The sequence below is a fragment of the Thermobia domestica genome, chromosome 3, assembly GCF_964235325.1.
Source record: "Thermobia domestica chromosome 3, izTheDome1.hap1.1, whole genome shotgun sequence".
Classification (NCBI taxonomy): Eukaryota; Metazoa; Arthropoda; class Insecta; order Zygentoma; family Lepismatidae; genus Thermobia; species Thermobia domestica.
This window is the reverse complement of record NC_137456.1, coordinates 69,629,536-69,641,520: the sequence shown is the minus strand read 5'-3', so window position 1 is coordinate 69,641,520 and position 11,985 is coordinate 69,629,536.

The following is an 11,985-nucleotide window of genomic DNA, read 5'->3' as shown; positions in this document are numbered from 1 at the left end:
CTTCTAACAGTCCTCATAATGTGTTGTGGCGTCAAGTGCACCTCACTTCATCTCTCATCTCCATCAGTGCCTATGATTTCAAAGTGAGCGTTAGTTTATATTCTAAATTTCGTTAGTTTTCCTTTATTGCTTATTGTTATGAGTTCATTTATTCACTATTTTCTCCGTTGCTATATTCACTTAAATTCGATAGTTTCTTTCTTTTTTATCATGTTGTTTTGTATTCTTACATTTACTATATTATTTTTCGTTATGTTAACATTTATATAACCATATGTTTTTTCCCTATACCTTGTTGTATGTTTATGATCGAAAAGATCATAAAGACCTCAAAATAAAAGATGATTAAATAAAGATAATAATAAAACAGCCCATAGCCCATCCATCAATTCCTCACTTCTCCTATAGCTTTAACTACCCTTCCCTAAAAGAGGGTGTAGCCCTCTGAAAGGTTGCTAGCCGATGGCTAGCCTTAAATAAATAAATAAATAAATAAAATAAAAAAAAATCTGCTATTCGGAACTGGCCACCTGGAATCTCTAACCAGGTAAAAAAAAATAGGTTATCCGTAGCTGGCGGAGAAAAATAAGCAAGTCATTTAGTGTGTCCATCCCCATTGATTGAATTGCGAACTTCATTAATACGGTTGGATTACTCACCTCTCTGAGGATTAAGGAAACAACCGTCGAATTGTTTTTAAGCCTCCATGGAGGCTAAACACACCTGATTGATTTTTACTGTTGACGAACTTGCTATTCTCTTGGGTTAACGATTTGTTTTTGATATTTTCCTCTTCGGAGGCTGATATCACCGAAGCTAGTTGACGACTTTGGCACCTCCACCGGATAACGATTTATATCAGTGCTTTCTCTTCGGAGGAGTAGGCACGCTAATCAACTTCAAACTTAGAGCTCTGCTCTAAGAACACACTATATACAAGGAGCGTCACTACCCTCCATTGTGGTAAGCTGGCGCCGTCTCCCACTTTAACAATAAAGATGGCTTCTCAGAAGACACCAGTTAAATCTGAGAAGAAGGCACAATCAACCAAGAATCCTAGTATCAGGGGCAAAATAACACGAGCAACTTATAAACCTGAAGACTTTCTTCTGCCTTTAGGTAAAACCAAGCAAATGACCGTTCCATCGAAGTTAAAATTGAAAATTCCTACACTTAAACAGACAAGTGCATCACAACCATCAACGTCGAATAACGCTGAAGATATGGACTTCACAGTAGTAGGAACACTAAAACGACGTAGGTCTTCTTTGGATAATCTCAACAAGGCAGAAAAACTAATCAATAAAACCCCAGAATTTCCACCTCTTCCCACTAGTAACAAGTTCGATGTTCTGTCATCGGAACAAATGGATAATCCTAGTTCTAGTAACAACACTCCACCGACTAACAAGCCCTCCAGTTTCAAGCCGCCTCCGATTTTCATATACGGGATTACCAACACGTATACATTTATAAAGACCCTGTCACGTGCATTGAAGGAGCCTCCCTTAGCACAGCCCAACAAAGAGCGCATTCGACTTCAAGCGGCTAACTAAGACGATTATAACTCTATTAAGACTTATTGTGAACAAACGAAGACTCAATATTCCACAGGAGTAGCAAAAACTGAAAGGCTCATTAAGGTAGTTGTCCGAAAACTGCCTATTGATACAGAATTAGATGACCTGAAAGAAGATCTTATCAGATTGGGCTACAAACCGACAAGCATCCATCAAATGTCCCCCAAAAGTAAGACGGATGGCCAGAAAATACTAATGCCATTATTCTTGGTTACTTTGGAGAGAACTGCAGCTGTTAAAGAGATCTATGCAATTAACAACTTACTACATTACAAGATCCAAATCGAACCCTATAAGCCTCCCTCAGTGCTACAATGTTATAGGTGCCAACGTTTGGGGCATTCGCAAGATACCTGCCAAGCCCACCCGCGGTGTCTCAAATGTGGGCAACTGCATTTCACACAGTCTTGCAGTAAACCAGATACATCCACACCCGCCACTTGTGCAAACTGTCAGGGGGATCACCCGGCAAATTACCGCGGTTGCCCGGTATTTAAATCTTACTCCGAGGCTCTAAAATTGCCGGCACAGCAGCCGAAGAAACATCCAGATAAAACCAAAAACTAAAGTTCCCAAGATCCATCAAATCAGGAAATTTCCATTCCCACTATTGTCAATGTCCAACCTGTGGCTACGGATGGTGACGATGCTAAAGCTTCCACTTCATCCCACACCGATTCAGCTTCTACTCAACAACAGGAGAGCCCTAACGAAGACCTGGATATAAAGTCCGTTCTTTCATTCCTCAAGGGCTTGCATTTCCGCAAAATACTAACACACATAAAACGTGGTATTACACGTTTCCGACAAGCTGCAGACTCAGCTTCCAAGGCTGCAGCAGTCATCGAAACAATAGCGGAAATGGTTGACGATGGCTGTTTCTAACTCCAGCGTCCTACAACACACACTTGTCCTCGCTACGTGGAATGCAGATGGTCTCGAGGGGCAGAAACAAATGCTGATTAGATTTCTCACACAACACAGAGTTGATGTCATGTTTATACAAGAAACACACTTTACAGCTCGGATCACTACTTGGAGACTACCAAATTACATTGTGTACCGACAGGATAGAGTGGGCAGACAGAAAGGAGGATTACTACTTATAATCAAAAAGGCATTCCCAGTCAAGTTGATTACAATACCACCCCTACTTACTTTGGAGGCACTTGCTTCAATTAATAACTCCAGGTGTTCCATTAATATTGGTTACCGGGTATAGGTCCCCGGCCACACAACTAGAGCCCACAGACTTCGATGTCATTTCTAACTTAGGGCCAAAAGTCATCTTAGCTGGAGATCTCAATGCTAAACATGGAGAATGGAACTCGATTACTCCAAACACTGCTGGAGATGATTTACATGAATATCCACTTACCTCCAATTTCATCATCAGTGCTCCACCTGACCCAACTCATTATCCAAAATTCGGCGGACAACCCGATGTTCTTGCCGTTGCTCTTTGCAAAGATGTATCATTTAGTGTTCATCCTTATGTCATTTCGGATTTAGATTCTGACCACGATCCAGTCATTTTTCACGTCTCGCACCGCAGCATCGCTCATTCTGCCCCTATCTTCAAGCAAATAGAAATGACTGGCATCTTTTCAAACAAGAACTAAACACTATGATCGATCTGCGAGATCGGCCCGCCACCATTGAGGACATCGACCAAGCGGTCTCTCACGTCACGTTAGCACTTTGCACAGCAGAGGCAGCGAGCTCCACCTCCATAATCTTTCCAACGCAAACCAGTCAATGTGACAGTTTCCACCTACAACTCTATATTCATCTAAAACGTTGGGCTAGACGTCGATGGCAGCATACACTACATCCAGCATACAAAACGCTGTGGAACAAACTGCGTGCAAAGCTCAAGTTGCTGACAACGCGACAAAATCAACAATATTGGGAAAACACTTTTCAAAATGTCACAGTAAATGACCGTAAAATTTGAACATACTGCAAATCATTCCAACGTGCTACAAATGCTTCCAAAGCAAGAGTCATACAAGGACCTCAAGGACTGACACAAGATCCTCAGTCGCAAGCGAACATTTTCGCTGACTCTCTGGAAGAACAGTTCCAGCCTAACAGAGCACGCCTCAATCCCTACCTCAAACAGCACATCCGAACCACACTATATAGCATAAGGACACAAAACCCAACACATGACATCACCATAGTAACACCTCGGGAAATAGAAAGACACCTAAAATGTCTGCCAGGAAAGACAGCATCTGGGCCTGATGGGATTCGATCTGAGATCCTGAAACATCTAACTAGAAAACTACTGGTCTTTTTAACCTATTTATTTAACGCCATATTTCAATTATGTTACTACCCCAAGACCTGGAAGGAAGCTCGTGTCATCACCATCCCCAAACCTGGAAAGAATCCACTGCTCCCGGAAAACTATAGACCGATAAGTCTTCTGTCGCACTTGAGTAAACTCTTTAAACGTGTGGTACTCTCGAGGCTGAAAGAACATGTAGTTAATAGAGACCTCCTACCTTTCCATCAGTTTTGGTTTTGTGCCCAACATAGCACTACTACACAACTCGTACGAGTGGTGGACCACTTAACAGCGGCTTTTAACAGGAAACAACACATTCTTGGAGTCTACCTAGATGTCTCAAAAGCCTTTGATAAAGTCTGGTTATCAGGACTATTATATAAGATATACACTCAAGATTTTCCGGATCGTCTTCTACTCTTACTTCATTCATAACTCATTGGCAGAAAATTTCATGTGTCTCTTGACGGTGTCAAATCCACGTCTAGATCTATCAAAGCAGGTGTTCCGCTCTTATATAATCTGTACTTTCACCGTTCTTATATAATCTATACACGGCAGATCTCCCGACCTTACCGCATTGCTTTTTCGCAACATATGCTGATGATACTGCCTTTTTCATGACCAGCAGCTCACTTGCGCAATGTTACATCTACATGCAACGACAACTAAACAGTTTTCAGAAATGGGCAAGACGTTGGAGGATTAAAATCAATGCAGGCAAAAGCTGTGCTGTCATTCACAGTAAGAGACGCATCCGTGCTCCACGAAATTTAACCTATGAGAATGCTCGTATTCCTCACGCTATGCACGCCAAATATTTGGGTGTAACCTTAGACCGTGGTTTAACGTTCGCCGCTCACATCAGGAACATAAAACAAAGGGCCTTACGAAAAATTTCAGCGTTATACCCCATCATTCGCTGCAGTTCACTTTCCCATGAGGTTCGAGTTCACATCTTCAAGATGATAGTCCTGTCTACAATCTCTTATGCATGCCCTGCCTGGCAACATGCTTCACCCAGTCATATACAAACACTCGAAAGTGTACAAACTCGAGCTGGTCGTATAATCACTGGTCACGACAGATACACACGAAACTGTCAGATTCTGGAAGATTTAGTTACCCACTGTTAGACAAGTTCTACGGCATTTGCACAGTAAGTTCTGGCGTACTTTACCCAGACAGATTAATCAAGCCATAGCTAACATCGGCCCTGAATGCACTCTCCGGAACGTCCATCGCATGCCACGTCTTTAATACCTTTCCAGAGCTCGTAATGAAACCATAATCAGCTACTCTGCGACAGTTGCAGATGTAGACTTGCATCCATCACAAAACAATAGTAATTTCCAACTAACTATCAACACATCTTTATATATATATATTTTTTTTTCTACAGTCCTACTCATGGAGTCAGGGGCTGCGGCCCGATCCTCTATACAAAACTACAGCATTACCGTGACCGTGACCGTGCTATTCATACTTTGAACCCAACTCCTCTTGTAGTTAATTACTGTACCAAGCAGTGATCAAGTATTGCAGACGTGCTTGGGAGGTCAGTACAGATACTCTACTTAGGAGTCTGACAGAAGATTCTCATCTTCTGGAGGGTTATACTTAAATTTCTGAAGGCCATTGTGGTATTTACATCCTGACCAACTCTTTAGTTGCTCTCCGTGGATTGTACCACTCATCCGAACTTGCTGCTCGTTACCCGTATAAAGCCTACCTTATGCGGTGCATATTCTTTATCGCACTATGCATAAGCTACCGGGATTAGTTCAAGGACCTACACCTAAACCAGTGGCGGATGCCAAACGAGATCCCCGAAGTAATCGACGTAACATTTTTTATTGATTCGTTTTCTTTTTTAATGCCCAAAATACAGTTCATTCCTGCCGTCATACATCTTAAAGTATCCTGTCAATCTGGCTTCAATCTGTATTCCATTCGTTAAAGACTCTTTTCTATCGTTAGTTTCCGTATTGGCGTAGTAGTTTCCCTCTGCTACCTATCTCTTTCCATTGAATTTACTTCCATATACATTCAAATTTCTCTATCCAAAAATTTATCCTGTTACCTTTCCGTTTATTGTGTATTTCCATGCCTGTCTCGACTTCTCTTCTTAATTTGTACTTCAACTTTCTATACCTTGTTGTACATTCTTTGACACAACTTTGTTCCCATACTTTCCTTTTGTTACATGTATCAAATTTCTTGTAGGTGCTGCAGTAGATAGTTCAACAAGAACTTTGCATATGACGTTAGGTTTACTAGATAGGTCTAACTACATATAAACATTCTCATATATATATATATATATATATATATATATATATATATATATATATATCCATACTGCAAACAAATTATTATCAAAATATACCACTAGATATGTACTTTAATAGCAAATACGATTTCCACTGAAAATGACATTAATATAAACACATACATAAAATTTAGGCAACAGAATCGAAAACTTAATATAATCCTCAGAAGTAATATAAACGAATATAATAATCCACATTGAATACAATTCTTTCTTCTTTTAATCTAAGGTCTCATATTGCCATGAGTCGGCATTAATGTAATTAACACATCTTCCTAATCTACCAACACCTTCCTTCAGTCTCCGTAAGACAATATTTTGTACCTTCTTCTTTCATTCCTTCCTGGATCAAATTGATCGTCGACCTCTGCACTGTCTTCTTTCTTGATCAAATACTTTGCTATACTAATTTTGAGCACTAAGCTCCCTCTGAATGAATATGTGAGCACACAGCTTCTTCTAAACTTCTGAGCAGAAGAGTCGCTTAAGCACAAGGTTCGTCTCGTTTCTGAGCACACAGCTCCTGTTGAGCACGAGGCTCCCTGAGCACACAGCTCCTTTCATTTGAGCACAAATCTCCAGTACACTTTTCCATCTCAGCACAAGCTGCAATCTATACACAGATTTTTCTTCTTATCTCCATCTGTACCTTTACTTAAGCCCTTTACCATTTTTTTTTTTTTTGCACCATCATAGCAATTGTCATGAGCCGAATCATAAAATTTTAGAAAGCGTAACTGGTTCGGTTCAAGTAAGACTGTACCATTGTTACATGTATCAAATTTCTTGTGGGTGCTGCAGTAGATAGTTCAACAACAACTTTGCATATAACATTAGGTTTACCAGATAGACCTAACTACACATAAACATCTTCATATATAAATAAATTATATATCCATACTGTAAACAAATTATCAAGATATACCACTAAATATGTACTTTAATACCGAATACGATTTCTACTGAAAATGACATTAATATAAACACATCATAAAACTTAGGCAATATAATCAGGATATATTAATATAATCCTGAAGAAGTCATATAAACGAACATAATAATCCACATTGAATACAATTCTTTCTTTCTTTTAATTTAAATTCTCATGTAGCCATGGGCCGGTACTTATTAATGCAATTAATACATTAACACATCTTCCTATTCTCCCAACACTTTTCTCTAGATTACAAAGTTTCTTCTATAACACATGTTTCTTAGCTGTGCTACCTCCGTGATACCATACCTTTACTCGCCAAGTTCGAAGTTATAGATACTAGTGTCTACTTCTCTACTCATTTACTTTTCTTCGAAATTTCACACGAAGCAATTTTTACTCCCTAATCTAAACTTTCCAGGGCCTAATTTGTCTCGTACTTCCTTCCTGGCTATATTTTTCAGCAGGATATTAAATTTCAGTCAGCACACAAGATAGTGATCTGACAACTTATATATATCTATAACTCTGGCTTACAGTGGTTTTGGTGCCGGGTGTTTCTTAGCTGATTTGAAGTAGAATTGGGACGCTGAATCCAAATATGGCGTTAGTTTTCCCCTAACAGCTTTAGTTTTTGAGATATAGGAATTGCAAGACTGACCTGCTACAACGTTGAAAATTGCATAGGTGCTGTTTTACTGTAAGTGAAAAGAAAACTATGACATTTAAATCTGTTATTTGGAACACTTTGAAAATAATGAAAACCACATAAACACAAACATCAAGTACATAATAACTCTGTAACTACATTTTATAACAGTTTTTATGAATAAAAAATCAAATAATTTGTTCAAAACGATCTATTCAACACTTCGGAAGCTTCGTTTTCGTGACATCCTTGAATGTTTCTTTGCACAGTCTCTTTTTAGGTTCCAGCAGTAATCTGCCATCATATGGGCATCCCATCTTCCTTGGTAGCGGTCCTCCATTGTTTTAATATCTTGGTGAAATCTTTCACCTTGTTCTTCACTCAGACTGCCTACGTTGTCTGGGAAACGGTCCAAATGGCTGTGCAGGTAATGAATTTTGATACTCATATTACATCCAAGCTTTTGGAATGCATTAAGCATCTGGTTCACTAGCTCAACATAGTTATCAGCTTTATTACTGCCAAGGAAATTCTTGATAACTTCTACAAATGAGGTCCAAGCTCTACGTTCAGTCTCATTCATGGACTCCACGAAAGCCGGATCTTTCATGAGTTGTCTTATTTGGGGACCATCAAATATTCCAGCTTTTAATTTTTCTGTGCTGATCTGAGGTAGCTTGTTTCCCATGTAAGCAAAGCACGGCCCGTCCTTATTTAGCGCCTTTACAAACTGCTTCATCAAACCGAGCTTGAGATGTAGAGGTGGCAAAATGATTTTGTCACACTCAACAATAGGCATGTTAATAATATTTTTCTTACCAACAACCATGTCGTCTCTCTGCGGCCACTCTTTTTTTGACCAATGGTTTGCTTTGTCTCTGCTATCCCACAGACATAGAAAACAAGGATATTTTGTGTAGCCACTTTGCTGTCCAAGAAGAAAGTTCACCATCTTTAAATCCACACAAATCACCACTGATGGTCCTGATATTTATTTTTTTCCATAACCAAAGCAATTGCTTCATATTCTTCTTTCAGTCGTGTTGAATGAGCGATTGGAATTGAGCCATATTTATTGCCATTGTGTAGAAGGACGCATTTTAAACTTCGCTTGGAGCTATCAATAAACAGGCGCCAATCATCTGGATTGTATTCTGGAAGACCCATGTGTTCTAGGAGACCTCTAACATCGTGACAGAATACGAGATTTGTGTCTTCAGTGAAAAATGGTAAAAACTCCTTTTCCCTTGTTCGGTAGAATGTGATTTTAGTTCCTTGTTCTAGTACGTTTTTCTCCTTCAATCTGGAAGCAAGTAATTCAGACGATTCTTTTGAAAGATTAAGGTCCCTACCTAGATCATTTAGCTCATCTTGATTAAACTGTTGAGGAATTGTTGACATTCCCTCATAATCACTGTCACTTCCATCATCCATGTCACAAGAATGTTCACTACGTTCGTTTTCAGTCTCACAAAGCTCTGGCAAGTGGTGAAACGTTGGGATTGGTATTTCATCGGAATGAACAACTGGACGTCTTGCTGAAGGCAGATCAGGATATGTCCACTTGTTCCGGTTATTTCTATTCATACCCGTAACATTTACCAGGCAGAAATAACAGTCATCAACATGGTTTGTGGGTTCCCTCCAAACCATTGGAACACCAAACTTAAGACTTTTTCTTTTTCCAGTTGTCCACTGTCGCAAGTGTTCAGTACACATTTTACACACAATATGTGGAGCCCACGTTTTATCTTGGTCCCCTAGGCGTACACCAAAATATGCATGATATGCTTTTTTTTTTACAAAGTCACTGATATGTTTTCTATTGTCTTTAAATGTGTACTCACCACATATGTAGCAAAACACATCAGGATGGTTAACACAACTTCTTCGACTTGAACTCATTTTATGTTCAGGCCACTAACACGGATGTTAAATATAAAGCCTTAGTATACGCGATACAAGTTATGATTTCAGAACAAAACTCACATGTCCCAACATGTCACTCCACCTGCAAGACAACAACTACGATCCACTAGCCAAGTAGAATACCAATGCAATCTAGTGGACGTTCCTGGAACTACTATATGACCAGTTTCCGTTTAGTACCGACAGATAGCAGCACTAATGAGAAAAGAGCGCCGTTCTTCCAAATAGAAATCTCTATAGAGCACAGTAGGATTTATTTGAGTTGCAGAGTTTATAAGATCATATTCAAACTTGTTATTACGAGAATATTTGTATTTCTTTTGCTTATTTTGTATACTATTGCAAGAAGCATGCAGAAATAGTGGTTACATCATTTATAATTTACATATTTATTTTGGATTGTAATATTTCTTCCACATACATTGTAACGTAAATAACACTACTGGTACAGTAGCCTGTATCTACCAAAGTAGAGCTGATAGAAAAAAACTGCTTACATTATTGGATTCAGCGCCCCACACATAGTTAAAATCAGCTCTAAAATTTTAGGCACCAAGAAAAAATTTTTTTTCTGTAGGCCTGTGTAATCATACTAATAGGTTACTTACCTTGCCTTACCATACAGCTCTACAGCCCTGGGTGGGCTTTGGCTTCATTGACCAGGCGTCTCCATTCTTCTCTGTTCTTTGCTTTTCCTTTCCAGTTCTTAAGTTTCAATATTCTCAAATCCTTGTTTACATCCTCGTACCATCTTTGCTTTGGTCTACCTCTTCTTCTCGTGGAAAATATCTTCTTTGCTAGTCGTCGTCCTTCCATTTTTTCTGTGTGTCCCGTCCAGCGCAGCCATTGCGCTTTTATAAACCGTACAATATCTTCTTCTCTTAAGATGTCTTCTATGTCTTTGTTGGTTCTGCTTCTCCATTCATTATTTTCTCTGATTGGCCCGAAAATCTTTCTAATTATTTTCCTTTCGAATATTCGTAGTTTTTCTTCGTTTTCTTTAGATAACGTCCATACTTCTGCGCTGTGACTATCGGTCTAATTGTTGTTTCGTAAATCTTCATCTTGGTTTGCCTCCAATGCTTTTGTTTTTGAGTATTTGTGCATTAGCATAATACGCCTTGTTTCCTGCTAGAATTCTTTCTTTGATTGTAGTTGTCATGTTATTCCTGTTATCTATTGTCATTCCTAAATATCTAAATCTATCTACTTCAAATGTTTTGTTTCCCATTACAAACCTTCCCTTTCTTCTCTTATTTTTATCTGATGTTATGTGCATGTATTTTGTTTTTTTTAAATGTTTACTTGCAGCCTCAGTGGATTCGTAAGTTCCTCTAGTTCGTTGTAAAGCTTCCTGAGTTCGTATTCTCGCCAAGATGGCAATGTCATCTGCATAGGCGGATATTTGGCTGGTTTTATTGATAATTGTGCTCCTTTTATCTATTTCTCGTATTGCAATATGCAACCTGCTGCAAATTTTGAAGTTTCTATACACAAAGGCCATGTCTTAACAGCAACTATATGCTTTAATACTATCCATTAATTGTAGTCTTTCTTCACCTCTCTAGTTTTACTTCCATCATACAACGGCACCGAGAGGACAACTTTCATGTAAGCAGAAACACAATGTAGGTCTAATGTTACTATTTAATAACATATATAACACTCACTTATTCTCTTTATTTCTATACTTCTTCCATATAAGTACTTTTAGCCTTCATCCATTTGCTGCCCTACAAAAAATATTGTGGAGGAGGATACGTTCCCTCTGTCCTCCCACCTGAGACGTTCGTGTACATTAACCCGTCTCCAACGTACGAACAGACTATGGGTTCCACTAAAGTAGAACTCAGCATATAAAGTGTACACCAGGTGTCATTCAATGCATGAGCTTCTCGACAAGGGTTTCAAATTATTACCTCTAAATGGTTGTCGAATGAATGGAACAAGTGATAATACACTGATGGTGCAATATCGGGGAATATACGATACATCAACATTTTCTAACCCAATCAGATAATAGTGCCCGGATGATCTTTAGCTTCGAGTTGTCGTGTAGCAGAATGATTTACGAACACTGGATCAAGTTTTCAATTTTTTATGCACGTTTTTCACAACTGCTGCGAGTCTACAGTTACATTGATTGTCTAGCGAGATAGTAGACGTTGACGACGAACGATATTTTGTTTTGAAGAGAGGCTGAGAGTACCCCACTGACAAGATGAATGATTTAATATACTGTCATATCACTGATATCGATTATAG